This window comes from Tamandua tetradactyla, chromosome 6 (genome assembly GCF_023851605.1).
Source record: "Tamandua tetradactyla isolate mTamTet1 chromosome 6, mTamTet1.pri, whole genome shotgun sequence".
NCBI classification, from domain to species: domain Eukaryota; kingdom Metazoa; phylum Chordata; class Mammalia; order Pilosa; family Myrmecophagidae; genus Tamandua; species Tamandua tetradactyla.
In genome coordinates this window covers 129172507-129187078 of record NC_135332.1, presented here as the reverse complement: position 1 = coordinate 129187078, position 14572 = coordinate 129172507, and the positions used below count along the sequence as shown (strand labels likewise).

The following is a 14572-nucleotide window of genomic DNA, read 5'->3' as shown; positions in this document are numbered from 1 at the left end:
TAACTGATAAAATATATCGACATCCTTCTATTTCCCAATAGTGAATGAGGAAATTAATATTAAAAAAAAAACCTCTTTAAAGCAGAACAGATTGTAGTTATAAATCCTTATTTAATTATTGAGAAAAAAGTGAATTGTGACATGAGATCATGTTAGCAAACTCTTCAAATTCCATGGTGTAGATCTACCATGTGGCAATATTCAGCATCTCTTTGGAGCCTCCTGAATAACAATGGTTGCAATCACTTCCACGTTCACATGTAAAGGAAATGTGTTGTCAGGTACTTCTATTCCTACCCTGGCTGCCTTCCCAGAAAATTGTGTGCTAAAGACATTGAAGCAAAAATGATGAAAAATGTGCTCATTTTTGCTGCTGGAGTCCTTTTGGTTATTTTCCAATATATGACTTACTGATCAAATGATTTGGAGGAAACAGTTCCAAACTCAGCAGCTGACTGTGCTTCCACCATGGTCTATCATTTCATTTTCCTTTGGAATAACATTTAAGTACCACTGGAAGAGTACTTTGCTTAATCCTGTCAGTTGTGTTTCTCTGGAGAACCCTGACTCAAAAAGAAGAAGGAATAGGGCTTAGACTGAGCAATTAGGATTTAGTAGAATATTGACTTCACATTTTAACCTCAAAATTCAGGAGGACCCTGGGTAGATAGTTTCAGGACTGGAGTGAAAAGGAACAGAAGAAAGATGGGTCCTAAGTAGAAGGCATAAAGCCATATGGGCAGCCTGGGTAGAGATAAGACAGAAATCAAATGACTCTTAAGGTCTACATTTTAGAAGACTGATCAAGGGCTTATTTACATATTTATTCCATAAATATTTATTAGGAGCCTACTACTTGCAAAGACACGAAAGATTAGTGAGGGCAGAATATTAAAATGTCCTCATGGAATTTATAGTCTAATGGGGGACAGACGTTATCAAAGCCTCGTATAAATCAGTGTCAAGTGATAGCCTGATAAGTGCCAGAAAGGAGAGAGACAAGAACCTGGGAGAGCAGGCTGGAGGAGAGATTGGTCTAGTTAGGGAGGACTGGTTTTCCAGAGAAAGCAATGATTGTGCTGAGCTTTAAAGAAGCGGGCAGCCTGGAGCGAGGATGACGTAAATGTGGTGGGGGTGGGAGGCAGGGAGAGGACAGTGTGTGCCATGGCCTGCGGCGAGAGGGACTGGAAAAACTACACGGCTGGGTGCAAGAGTGCCCTGAGCCTGTGCCATGGAGACAGAAGCTAGAGCTAAAGGGGTCGAGCCTTGGGGGGGCCACGGGGGGAATTCTGGTCCATCTTTAAGGGCGTGTTTTGTTCCTGTAACAAGAATCTTTAAATTATCCCTGCATGGCAGATGGAGAATCCTAAACACATCCTACTTGTTCCGATTGGCAGATAAGTTGGCAAGCACAAAGAAGGAGTATATCCTTTGCTCCGATGGAGGGTGTTTTGGTCCTCATGACTAACAACTTCTTCAAAAGGATTAGAACATCCTTTCTGGTGACCTTATATCTACGCACAAAGCATACAGGTTAAAATGTCATGTTACAGTCCTTTGAATGGAGCCCACCCTCCCCCACTGAGCTTCCCGTGGGTACAAAAGCCCCTACACTCTGGCAGTGGGGTGGAGAAGGAATGAGAAGACGACAGAGATGTAACCTACATCTTTTGATAGAGCAGTTTCAAGACAACTGTAGTGGGTAAAAATCAGATTACTGTAGATAATTACTAGTTAGCTAGACATCTATTTCTAAAAATATGAAGAGAAAGGGAAAGAGAGAGTAGAGACTGAAACTGAAAGGAAAATGAGGTCATGGGGATCGTTTTCATGCACATTAAAAAAAAAGTTCCTGAAGAAAAATTTTCAAACATGCACAAAAGAAAAGATAGTAAAATGACCCTCCCATATTCATTCATATTAAACAGGTATCAGCAATTGATGTCGCTTAGCATTCATGTGTTTCACCACGCTTCGCCAAAAATATGGATTTTTCTTATACAAATACGATGTTATTATTACATCTAAGAAATTTAATAATTTTTATGACTACATCATACCTAGTCTATATTCAAAATTCCCCATTGTCTCAAAAATATCTTTTTACAATTGGCTTATTGGAATCAAGATAAAAATAAGTTTCAAATAGTATATTTTGTTGATTGTTATGTCTCCTTTGAGTTTCTTTTAAACTAAAGTATCCCCTTGCCTCTTTATTCTTCCTGCCTTGGATTTCTTGAGAAGACCAGTCAGTTCTTCTGTTTCCCTATTTCTTATAAATGGAAGCTAGTTCCCATAGCCTTCATGTGTGGGTTTTATTTTTTCTTAATAATGAGGAAGATTTGTGTGTCATACATTGAGTAAAAGGAGCTGGTGATGAGGAAGAAGTTGAAGTTAGAAGAGAAGGTGGAATAATTATTGTTGCAACAATACAAAGATATAGAATACAGAAACTAGTCTTTGGCTGAATGTGGAATTTTTATTTCTTCTGAAACAAGAGAAATCAAAATAAAGTTGCATAAAACTATCAGTAAATTTTGAGATGGTAACAGGAGTGATTTTCAAAATATTGGTTCCTCTCTTTGGCTGTGCACCAATCAAAGGGAACAGAGTACTGACTGCAGTGGGTTGAGTGGTGACCCCAAAACAGATGTGCCCACATCCTAATTCCTGAAACCTACAGATATTACTTTTTATAACCAAAGAGTGGATGCTGCATGACATGGCAAAAGATGTAATTACGTTAAGGATTTTATGAGGAGGGCTTTGTCCTGGTTATTTGAGTGGGCTCTAAATACAATCACATGTCTCCTTATAAGAGAGAAGCAGAAGGCGGGGGTAGAGTCACTGACGCAGGGATTGAGTGAAGCAACCACAAGCTCAGGAATGCTGACGTCAAACAGAAGCTAGAAGAGACAAGGAACAAAACCTCCACTAGAGTGTCAAGAGGGAGTATAGTCCTGCCTACTTCTCAATTTTGACTTCTAGACTCCCGAACTGTGAGAAAATAAATTTCTGTTGTCACTAAGTACATGGTGATTTGTTACAGCTGCCACAGGCAGGAAATGAATACACAGACCCACGTATGCAAGGGCTTCTGGTTCATCTCAGTCCTTGATCCTGGGGAGGACAGCTGATATTTGTGCCTACAGGCCCTTACCTTCTCACCTTCTCTGATGAGGTGGGGGAACCAGGGCATGACTGCAGTTTTGAGACATAAATATTCGGATGTAAAGGTGGTAGTGAATGAAAAGGCATGTCAGCCAAGGAGAGGGTGAAAAGTCCCTAGCAAAATCCAGGGCTCAGAAAAAGCACATGGTTAAATGTGATAGAGTCAAAGTATTGGTATTATTAATACTGGTGAGAAGATATTTAGTAGTCAACAGAGAAATATAGCATGCATATTTGCAAATCTTACTTGTATAATTTTAAAAATTGATAACTGAAGAGAAATGGCTGAAAGAAAAATGATACAATACTAAAGGTTGTATTGTATGTATTGTATCAGAGTATGGGTATTTATAATATTCTCAGTTCTTTTCCTAGTTTTTCACCATCTAGAACTAATACAAGGTTGAGCTAAAAAGCTCTTTTAATAAAATTATGTTTGTCATTTAATCATAATAAAAATATAAAATAAAAGTTGGAAATTGGAGATGAGGAAAAAATCAACAATAACAACACTATATTACAACCACTGTTTCTGTGTTCCTACTCCCATGATTTTGTGATTGATTTTTTTGGACAGGGGTAGGAACTTACCATAGCACAAGTTTCTGTAAGTTTTTATTTTGTGAATATGTACTTAAAATTTCCTATAGTTTGTGTCAGTTTTTACTACCACACTATGTTTTACTATTACACTCATATACTGTTACAATAATGTTTTTTCATTAAGTTCGTCTTCTTTGAGTTTTTCTGAGTCAAAGGGTATGAAAATTGCTAAGACTTTCTCAACAGAATTAAGGCCTTACTTCCCAAGACCAGTTGTTCTCTAAGAGGATTTATGTTTCTACCAGCAATATATGAGAATGTCTGTTTTACCACACCCTTTTCAGCATTAGACAGCATTTATATTTCTTGTGTTAATTTTATAGACCAAAAACGTAGGTTTTAATAATAACAATGACTAACACTTACAGAGCATGTAGGCAGCGCCTACATGTCCATTCTATGCCAAGGATTTTGTAAACAATGCTAACATCTTAGTCTCATTCTTGACCCCACCTTACAGAGAAATCGAGGCACCCAGCCAGTTGGTCAGCACTGTTCCGGGCACCGTTTTGGGGACTGGGGATACAGCAGAGCAAATTCCTTTCCCAAAGGATCTTACGTTTTAGAGACCAGAGAAACACCATAAACAAATGCAAATAAAAACAGAACGATGTACTAAAGAGTGAGGAGATGTTTTAGCTAGGATAGTAGGGTAAGGTCTTTATAAAATGGCATCCTTTCAGCTGAGACCTCAAATGAAAAGAAGTAGTGATTGAAAATCTCAGGGAAAAGCATTTCAAGGAAAAGGAGGAGCAAGTGAAAAGCCTTTGGAGCACAAAAAAAGGGCAGTGTGGCTGGAGTGTAGGGAAATGGGAGAGAGAGGAGGGCAAGGATTTGAAAGGTTTAAGCCAGACACTTTAGGGCCATGAGGTTAGTTAGGGCAAAAAAAATAGGAATTAAAAAATTCCTTTAAGTTCAATGGGAAGCATTGGAGAGTTTTATGGAAAGGAGTAATATGATCTGATTTATGCTTTAGATAGGTTGCTCTGACTCCAGTATGGAACATAAGCTTTTGAGTAGCAGGAGTAAGAGGTAGGTAGGTAGACATGTTAAAATGTTGCAGTAATTCAGGGAAGAAACTGATGGCTTGAACAAGGTTTGCATGGAGAAATTCAGGGAAAGAGGTGAATCAGATATACTTTCTAAGCATTTGGCTTGAGCAGCTGGGTGAATGGTGATGCCATTTGCTGATGTAGAGGAAGGTGAGTGTTCTATTTTGCCAGCTGCCTGAGTGCAATAAAGCAGTAACAGAATGGCTTTTAAAAAGGGGAATTTATTATGTTGCAAGTTTATAGTTTTAAGGCTGTGAAAAAGTCCCAATTAAAGCAAGTCTATAAACACATCCAAATTAAGGTTCCAACAAGAGATTGCTTTGACTCAAGGTGAAGTTCAGGGTTTCTCTCTCAATTGGAAAAGCACATGGCGAACATGGTGATATCAGCTAGCTTTCTCTCCAGGCTTCTGGTTTCATGAAGCTCTCCCAGGGGCACTTTCCTTCTTCCTCTCCAAAGGCTCCAACTGGTTGGACTCTTGTGGGCTCTCGTGGGCTCTCGTTCTCATGGCTCTGAGGCTCTCTCCAAAATGTTTCCTCTTTTAGAGGATCCCAGTAAAGTAACCAAGTCCCACCTGGAATGGGTGGGGTCACATCTCTATCTAATCAAAGGTTAATACCCACAATTGGGTAAGTCATATCTCTGTGGAGATAATCCAATCAAATTTCCAACCTATAGTGCTGAATACTTATTAAAAGAAATGGCTGCCTCCACAAGATGTATCAGGATTAAAACACAGCTTTTCTAGGGTACATAACCCTTTCAAACTGGCACAGTGAGAATGGAGGAGGTTGGAGGAGAGAACCTCAGCTGGTCTTCTTGGTCATTTTAAAGTTTAAGATGCCTCCTAGACATCCCAGTGGCAAAACTAAATAGACAGTTGACTTGGAAGGTTGTGGCTCAGGGAAGAGGTTGTAAGTAAAAATAAAAATCTCAGAGTCTTCCACATGTAGGTAGCATTCATCTCAGAGAAAGTATAGATAGAGAACAAATGGATATAGACCAAACAGATCTTTTTGGAACTCCATCAACAGATCTTGTAGTTTCAGAAAGAGGAACCAGCAAAGAAGACTGATATGGAATAGACAGTAAACCAGGAGGAAAACCATGTAAGTGTGATGTCATGAAGCCAACTGAAGAAGTGCTAAGAAAATAAAGGAGGGTATGATCCAACAATATCAAATATATCAGGAGATCAAACAAGATGAGGACAGAGAAGGAGCAGTTTGCTTCATTTATATCTAGGTCATTTGTGTTCTTAAATAGTGCCTCTCAATGGTCCAGTAGGGACAAAATGCTTATTGGAGCGGACCAAGGAGAGAAGACAACAAGAAAGTGAAAACAGTAAGTATAGGCAACTCTTCTGAGATTTGTTGTGGACAAAGATGGATTTGCAGCTGAACTGTTTGATGTAACTTGTCCAAGTGTGCACGGATAGCAAGCCTACAGAACTTGCTTTGAATTCCAGATTTTCTGACACCAGATGAGAAGCTCTTAACCAGATATGCTATGTTTAATTTGTATCTAAAGAGCATTCTCAAAGCATTTACTTAACATCATACCTTTAATTTTTCAGACAGTGATTTTGCTATTGTCGTTTAGACAATTGCTTAATATGGAGATGCTGTCAGAGCCAATTCTTAGATAAGAGGTCTGAGACTACTAGCTAGTTGGAAAGGGTCCAAAGAATACTGAAGTGTGGCATAAACTTTGTCACTAAAGTGATCTGTGTTTGTCACAAGAAGAATTAACTGCATATTGTGCATTTTGGATATCCTATTTCCAAAACAAATATTTCCCATTTCCTAGCCACATACCTTGTTGTTGAAAGAGTAGAGCTAAAAGTGGTTTCACGATGCTTCATCTCAAAGCTTACATATGTCATAGCAAGAAAATTATTTCTCTTTGGTTTATATTTAAGATAAACCAGTATGAGTGATGTTAGAAATGAATGTTTCTAACATGAAGCAGAATGACTCAGAAAAATAAAATATAATTGCCATTTAGGTTTGGGGATGTAGTTCTTGAAGTGAAACTTAAAAGTAGACTTATTAAGACTGCATGTGATTTTATTGATAACAAGAATTGGAAAAGAAGGGAGGGATGGAGGAAAGAAAGCAACAGCTATTGATCACACGCCAGGCACTATGCGAAGTATTTTAAAATGCATTATCTTTTTTTATTCTCACCAAAGCTCTTCTGAGGTTAAGATCTACATTTTTCAAGATGACAAAAATGAGGCTCAGGGAGGTTAACTCTAATATAACACATTAGGTGAATTAAAGAGCTAATGCATGGACTAATCAAATTCCAACTCCACTTATTAAATGTAATATCATTTGTGCTATCAAAAACTTTGTCAGTGCACTATGACATGTTGCTTTATTTCTTGCTCAGGTTTATTTCAAAGAGAAAAAAATAATGGCATTATATAGGAATTTTTAGAATTCTACTAAACAACATTCCATTCCGTTTTACCTGTGACTACATGTCAAAGAAGTTGCCCCTGCATGCCAGGTTCAATATGGGTTTACAAAGAATACAAGAATAGAAATTTAATGCAGCTTTGTTGGTACGTTCATGGGAGACATAGTTCTAAATGATGGCTTATTTGGGGAAAAAATACTGATAAAAGATTTTATACTTTTATAAGTATAAAAAATTAAATAAGTAAAAAGTAGAAAAATATACTTTTTTATAAGTAAAAAGCATTAAAAAAAAATTACTTGACGTATCCCTCTCAGAACCCAGCACCTAACAGGAGAGGCTCAATAAACATTTGTGGAAATACCTCTGATCATCAGATGCTTTGGATTTTGAGGAGAGGTTAACCTGGCCACTTTTTTAAAAAAGGAAGCTAAGGAATCATATGAACAGGGACAGAAACTGAAAACTGTCACAGACCCAGGCAGTTCTGGGGCCAACTTCTACTTCCTATTTTCCGGACTCCGTGGTCTTTCTGCCTCATGGCCTCTGTGTGCTGATTTTTTCTCTGACTAGTAGGCAATGGTCTTTGTAGTCTCTGGTCTACTTTGGAAAGGAAGCATGTCTGATAGGTCACCTAGTCACCGTTACCACCTTTGGGTGGAAATCTTTATTCCAGGACACTTCTTGATCCAAATTTGAGTTAGGTCCCCTCCACTGTCCAATAATTCATCCACAACTCAAAGAACACGCAGCCGAGGGCTGCTTTCATGAAAAGGGAACTGTGAGAAAGGCAGTGTCAGCTGTGAAGGAACCTGCAGAGTGATCGTGACCCATGCATTCAGTTCCTGCCACACTAATCGTCTGATTTAATTGTACCAACAGCGTGGAGTTTGGCTCACTCTCTGCCTGGGTCATTTCACTACTTTTATTCTTGTCCTTGAAGAAAAAAGGAAAACCAGATGAAGTGTCCATTCAGAATTCTTTTAAAAAGAAATATGATATCTGAATTCTAGAATGTGCCAGGATATTAGATACTTAAGGAAAAAGCTGGAAAGCAAATTGTCATCTCAGAGTTTCAACAAATTGACATTCAACCAAATCCATGTGCTGTTTACTTTATACAAAAAGTCTTTTCATTAGCTAACAAAGCTGTTAGAGCTCTGTTTTATCTAAAGATTACAGGGATTTGATACACTAGTAATAATAGGTCATATCCTGCTATGTAAAGAATTGTACATTGTCCGTATTGCAAAGAACATGTCTTGTAATTGTGATTCTAGGATAACAAACATGGTTGATAAAAATACAAGACATGCGTGAGAGACTCATTTCTTCATAAAAACGAAGGTTAACAAAATACGTAAAGCACATCAGGGACATGAATGTAGTCTGACAAGTGTTTCTTTTCTTCAGTTTGGCACCTGCACAAATATTCTGTAAAAAATTCTGCCTGTTGTATAAGAAGTAAGTTTATATATATATATATATATATAATATAAAGACAAGAGAATTCTAGATTGTGGGTTTTTTTTTTTATTTGTTAGTTTGTTTTACTTCTTTTAAAACTTATATTGAATTTTTGTGGCAGTGATTAAAATTTGCCATAAATACTCTATAAAAATATTAAATAAAATGTAAGCCCAAATGGGGAATATTTAGAAATTACTGAAGAATATATTTCATTTTGGCATGTAACACAAATCCTGTGTAAAAGTATATGTTTTGGATAGTCACCTGCTGCTAGAGAGTATATTTAGGAATCCCCTCCCCTCCAGTGACTGTAAGAATCTGGAGCCTGGATATTGTAAAGGAGCAGAGTTGGGCAACATTCCATGTGCCTTTATGAATCAATACGTTTATATAAGAGCTGGGAATTGCCTTTGGAAAAGAGACAGGAACTCTGACTTCATTGGGATTCAAGTATATAAAAACACTTAAACTAAGGTGGCACATGACTAAAACCAGAATCTACCATCAAAGGGAAAACACGAGGGAAGATGGAATCTGGGCTCCCTAAGCTGTGGACCCATTAGCTGCCCACAGCCAGAGGCCAAAGGGCCCTGGTGATGAGGAAGCCCCTTCAGACAATGATGTGTGCATGAGCATTGAAAGAATTGTCTCTCTTAGCATCTGGAGCCCAGACAGCTCTGCTATGAATGGGTCACGCCAACTGGGTGTAACACAGAGAGGTAGGAAGTGATCGCCCTCCCAAGCTTTCAAGAGCATTACAACCTGTGTGAGTTGAAGTAGGTACACAGTAAAACCAGTGGGACTATCAGAGTTTAAACTGAAAGGCCCCACAGGATTGGCAGTAATTCCAATGATATGGATTATCTTTCTAACCCTGAGTGCAATAATAGATCTTCCATTTCCTCACTGGTGGCAGGCATGACAGCAAAAAGACACCAAATAAAAACTCTTCAGGGGTCTACCATCTGTGAAGTTTGTCCACAGGCATGTCTCTGATTTCCTGCTCTCTTAGGAGGAAGCAATAGTGAATCATATCCAAGAAAATGCCCACCTAAGGAATGCTTGAGGAGTAAATGTATTCTCTCCTCAGATCCAAAGAAATATCTGGAGAGAAGGTATCTATTGCAGACCAAACTTCCCACAAGCCTATCACATGGGATGGTGCCTCAAGAATTTAAACACTAATGTAAATGTTTTCTTGTTTGTATGAAAATTTGGATTTAGCAATTTTACTAGTATACATTTTAAGTCAATCAATTGTGTTTTATATAAATATTAAATTATTTCAATTAAATTATTTCAAGTGGTTTTTTTCAGAAAATACATCATTGCAACTTCATGCCTGTAGCCAATATTTCATTATTACTCTGTAAATTTACCTGAGAGGAAGGCAAATGAAAATTATGCAAATGCACTGAAGTGCTTGCCACTGGCATAGTGGAAAAGGCTATGAAAAATGCTTAGGAGTGCAGTAAGAAAAGTGCTTCTTGAATATTACAAGATAGTTGAAAAAAAGAAAAAAAAGTTGGTGGAGACTCTCAGCCCTTGACAGGCCCATCTCTGCACTGAGGAAAGTTTTAGATGCTTGTCTTTCCAAACTCGTTCCAGGGACTGTCATTGCACAGTTAATGGGGCCATTTGTCTGCGGGATGGCATCAGCCTTTGGGAATGAGACTCTGACCATTCCCCAACTTATACCAGGAGAATTGGGCATCCCACTTGGCTTGCAGCACGGCTGAAGTTGGTTCTAAAGTGAAAAGCCTCAATGTGACGTTGGAGGCTGCCATGTATTCACTTAATGGGTTATACCTTTCCAGAAACCTGGAAAAAATCCAACTGCTACATCATGAAGTGGATTTCTACAGAGTTGAGTCCATTTTCATTTTTAATAACCACAACTAACATTTATTGAGCACTTATTATCAGGTAGGCAGTGTGCAATAAGTTTTCCCTGGACTATCTCTTTAAATCATCAAACCAGCCGTAACAAGCAGGTACCCTGATTGTCTCCCACTGAATAGATAAGGAAACTGAAGTCCAGGGAAGTTAAGTTTCTCACCTCCCTAGCAGTATCAGAGCTGGATTTCATACATCAGCAGCCTGGCCCAACTTCATGCTCTTAACTACTGTGTCGCCAAACCAGAACCAGCCAGCCAGAGGCCAATGTGATCCATAAGTACAGCTGTGTCCTTAGTTTGCTTGAGTGATAAATCGGCCTTACTGTGAGTGTGTACTTTTTTTTTTTTTTTTTTAAATTTCAAGGTCACAGATTTATTTCCTACCAAAAAAGTACTGAAACAAATTAGTATTTACACATTTTATAATAAAATAATGAAAAAGGTAAGGTAGGTGATAATCATAAGAATGGAATTGTGGAAATAGCATATAATTGGTAAGCTGAGAACTAGATAGCTCTAACAAGTCCTTAGCATGCACCAACTTTTTTTTTTTTTTTTACATGTACACTCAGTGATTCTTAATAACATCACATAGTTGCATATTCATCATTTCTTAGTACATTTGCATCGATTTAGAAAAAGAAATAAAAAGACAACAGAATAAGAATTAAAACAATAATAGAAAGAAAAAAAAACAAAAACAAAAAACCTATACCTCACATGCAGCTTCATTCAGTGTTTTAACATAATTGCATTACAATTGGGTAGTATTGTGCTGTCCATTTCTGAGTTTTTATATCCAGTCCCGTTGTACAGTCTGTATCCCTTCATCTCCAATTATCCCTTCTCTTTTTTTTTTTTTAATTAACGGAAAAAAAGAAATTAACCCAACATTTAGAGATCATACCATTCTACATATGCAATCATTAATTCTTAACATCATCACATAGATGCATGATCATCATTTCTTAGTACATTTGCATTGGTTTAGAAGAACTAGCAACATAACCGAAAAAGATATAGAATGTTAATATAGAGAAAAAAATAAAAGTAATAATAGTAAAATCAAAACAAAACAAAACAAACAAAAAAATCACCTATAGCTCAGATGCAGCTTCATTCAGTGTTTTAACATGATTACTTTACAATTAGGTATTATTGTGCTGTCCATTTTTGAGTTTTTGTATCTAGTCCTGTTGCACAGTCTGTATCCCTTCAGCTTCAATTACCCATTGTCTTACCCTGTTTCTAACTCCTGCTGAACTCTGTTACCAATGACATATTTCAAGTTTATTCTCGAATGTCCGTTCACATCAGTGGGACCATACAGTATTTGTCCTTTAGTTTTTGGCTGGATTCACTCAGCATAATATTCTCTAGGTCCATCCATGTTATTACATGGTTCATAAGTTTATCTTGTCTTAAAGCTGCATAATATTCCATCGTATGTATATACCACAGTTTGTTTAGCCACTCTTCTGTTGATGGAGATTTTGGCTGTTTCCATCTCTTTGCAATTGTAAATAATGCTGCTATAAACATTGGTGTGCAAATGTCCGTTTGTGTCTTTGCCCTTAAGTCCTTTGAGTAGATACCTAGCAATGGTATTGCTGGGTCGTATGGCAATTTTATATTCAGCTTTTTGAGGAACCGCCAAACTGCCTTCCACAGTGGTTGCACCCTTTGACATTCCCACCAACAGTGGATAAGTGTGCCTCTTTCTCCGCATCCTCTCCAGCACTTGTCATTTTCTGTTTTGTTGATAATGGCCATTCTGGTGGGTGTGAGATGATATCTCATTGTGGTTTTGATTTGCATTTCTCTAATGGCCAAGGACATTGAGCATCTCTTCATGTGCCTCTTGGCCATCCGTATTTCCTCTTCTGAGAGGTGTCTGTTCAAGTCTTTTTCCCATTTTGTAATTGGGTTGGCTGTCTTTTTGTTGTTGAGATGAACAATCTCTTTATAAATTCTGGATACTAGACCTTTATCTGATATATCATTTCCAAATATTGTCTCCCATTGTGAAGGCTGTCTTTCTACTTTCTTGATGAAGTTCTTTGATGCACAAAAGTGTTTAATTTTGAGGAGCTCCCATTTATTTATTTCCTTCTTCACTGCTCTTGCTTTAGGTTTAAGGTCCATAAAACCGCCTCCAGTTGTAAGATCCATAAGATATCTCCCAACATTTTCCTCTAACTGTTTTATGGTCTTAGACCTAATGTTTAGATCTTTGATCCATTTTGAGTTAACTTTTGTATAGGGTGTGAGAGATGGGTCTTCTTTCATTCTTTTGCATATGGATATCCAGTTCTCTAGGCACAATTTATTGAAGAGACTGCTCTGTCCCAGGTGAGTTGGCTTGACTGCCTTATCAAAGATCAAATGTCCATAGATGAGAGGGTCTATATCTGAGCACTCTATTCAATTCCATTGGTCGATATATCTATCTTTATGCCAATACCATGCTGTTTTGACCACTGTGGCTTCATAATATGCCTTAAAGTCAGGCAGCGCAAGACCTCCAGCTTCGTTTTTTTTCCTCAAGATGTTTTTAGCAATTCGGGGCACCCTGCCCTTCCAGATAAATTTGCTTATTGGTTTTTCTATTTCTGAAAAATAAGTTGTTGGGATTTTGATTGGTATTGCATTGAATCTGTAAATCAATTTAGATAGGATTGACATCTTAACTATATTTAGTCTTCCAATCCATGAACACGGTATGCCCTTCCATCTATTTAGGTCTTCTGTGATTTCTTTTAGCAGTTTTTTGTAGTTTTCTTTATATAGGTTTTTTGTCTCTTTAGTTAAATTTATTCCTAGGTATTTTATTCTTTTAGTTGCAATTGTAAATGGGATTCGTTTCTTGATTTCCCCCTCCGCTTGTTCATTGCTAGTGTATAGAAATGCTACAGATTTTTGAATGTTGATCTTGTAACCTGCTACTTTGCTGTACTCATTTATTAGCTCTAGTAGTTTTGTTGTGGATTTTTCCGGGTTTTCGACGTATAGTATCATATCGTCTGCAAACAGTGATAGTTTTACTTCTTCCTTTCCAATTTTGATGCCTTGTATTTCTTTTTCTTGTCTAATTGCTCTGGCTAGAACCTCCAACACAATGTTGAATAATAGTGGTGATAGTGGACATCCTTGTCTTGTTCCTGATCTTAGGGGGAAAGTTTTCAATTTTTCCCCATTGAGGATGATATTAGCTGTGGGTTTTTCATATATTCCCTCTATCATTTTAAGGAAGTTCCCTTGTATTCCTATCTTTTGAAGTGTTTTCAACAGGAAAGGATGTTGAATCTTGTCGAATGCCTTCTCTGCATCAATTGAGATGATCATGTGATTTTTCTGCTTTGATTTGTTGATATGGTGTATTACATTAATTGATTTTCTTATGTTGAACCATCCTTGCATACCTGGGATGAATCCTACTTGGTCATGATGTATAATTCTTTTAATGTGTTGTTGGATACGATTTGCTAGAATTTTATTGAGGATTTTTGCATCTGTATTCATTAGAGAGATTGGTCTGTAGTTTTCTTTTTTTGTAATATCTTTGCCTGGTTTTGGTATGAGGGTGATGTTGGCTTCATAGAATGAATTAGGTAGTTTTCCCTCCACTTCGATTTTTTTGAAGAGTTTGAAGAGAATTGGTACTAATTCTTTCTGGAACGTTTGGTAGAATTCACATGTGAAGCCATCTGGTCCTGGACTTTTCTTTTTAGGAAGCTTTTGAATGACTAATTCAATTTCTTTACTTGTGATTGGTTTGTTGAGGTCATCTATGTCTTCTTGAGTCAAAGTTGGTTGTTCATGTCTTTCCAGGAACCCGTCCATTTCATCTAAATTGTTGTATTTATTAGCGTAAAGTTGTTCATAGTATCCTGTTATTACCTCCTTTATTTCTGTGAGGTCAGTAGTTATGTCTCCTCTTCCATTTCTGAT

The 14572-nt window shown here is 37.4% G+C and overlaps 1 pseudogene; it reads right to left on the bottom strand.

The window, feature by feature from the left end:
• Positions 1–3199, bottom strand: part of LOC143686830 (heat shock cognate 71 kDa protein-like) — a 57793-nt pseudogene extending 54594 nt beyond the window's left edge.
• Between the last annotated feature and the right edge of the window lie 11373 nt (positions 3200–14572).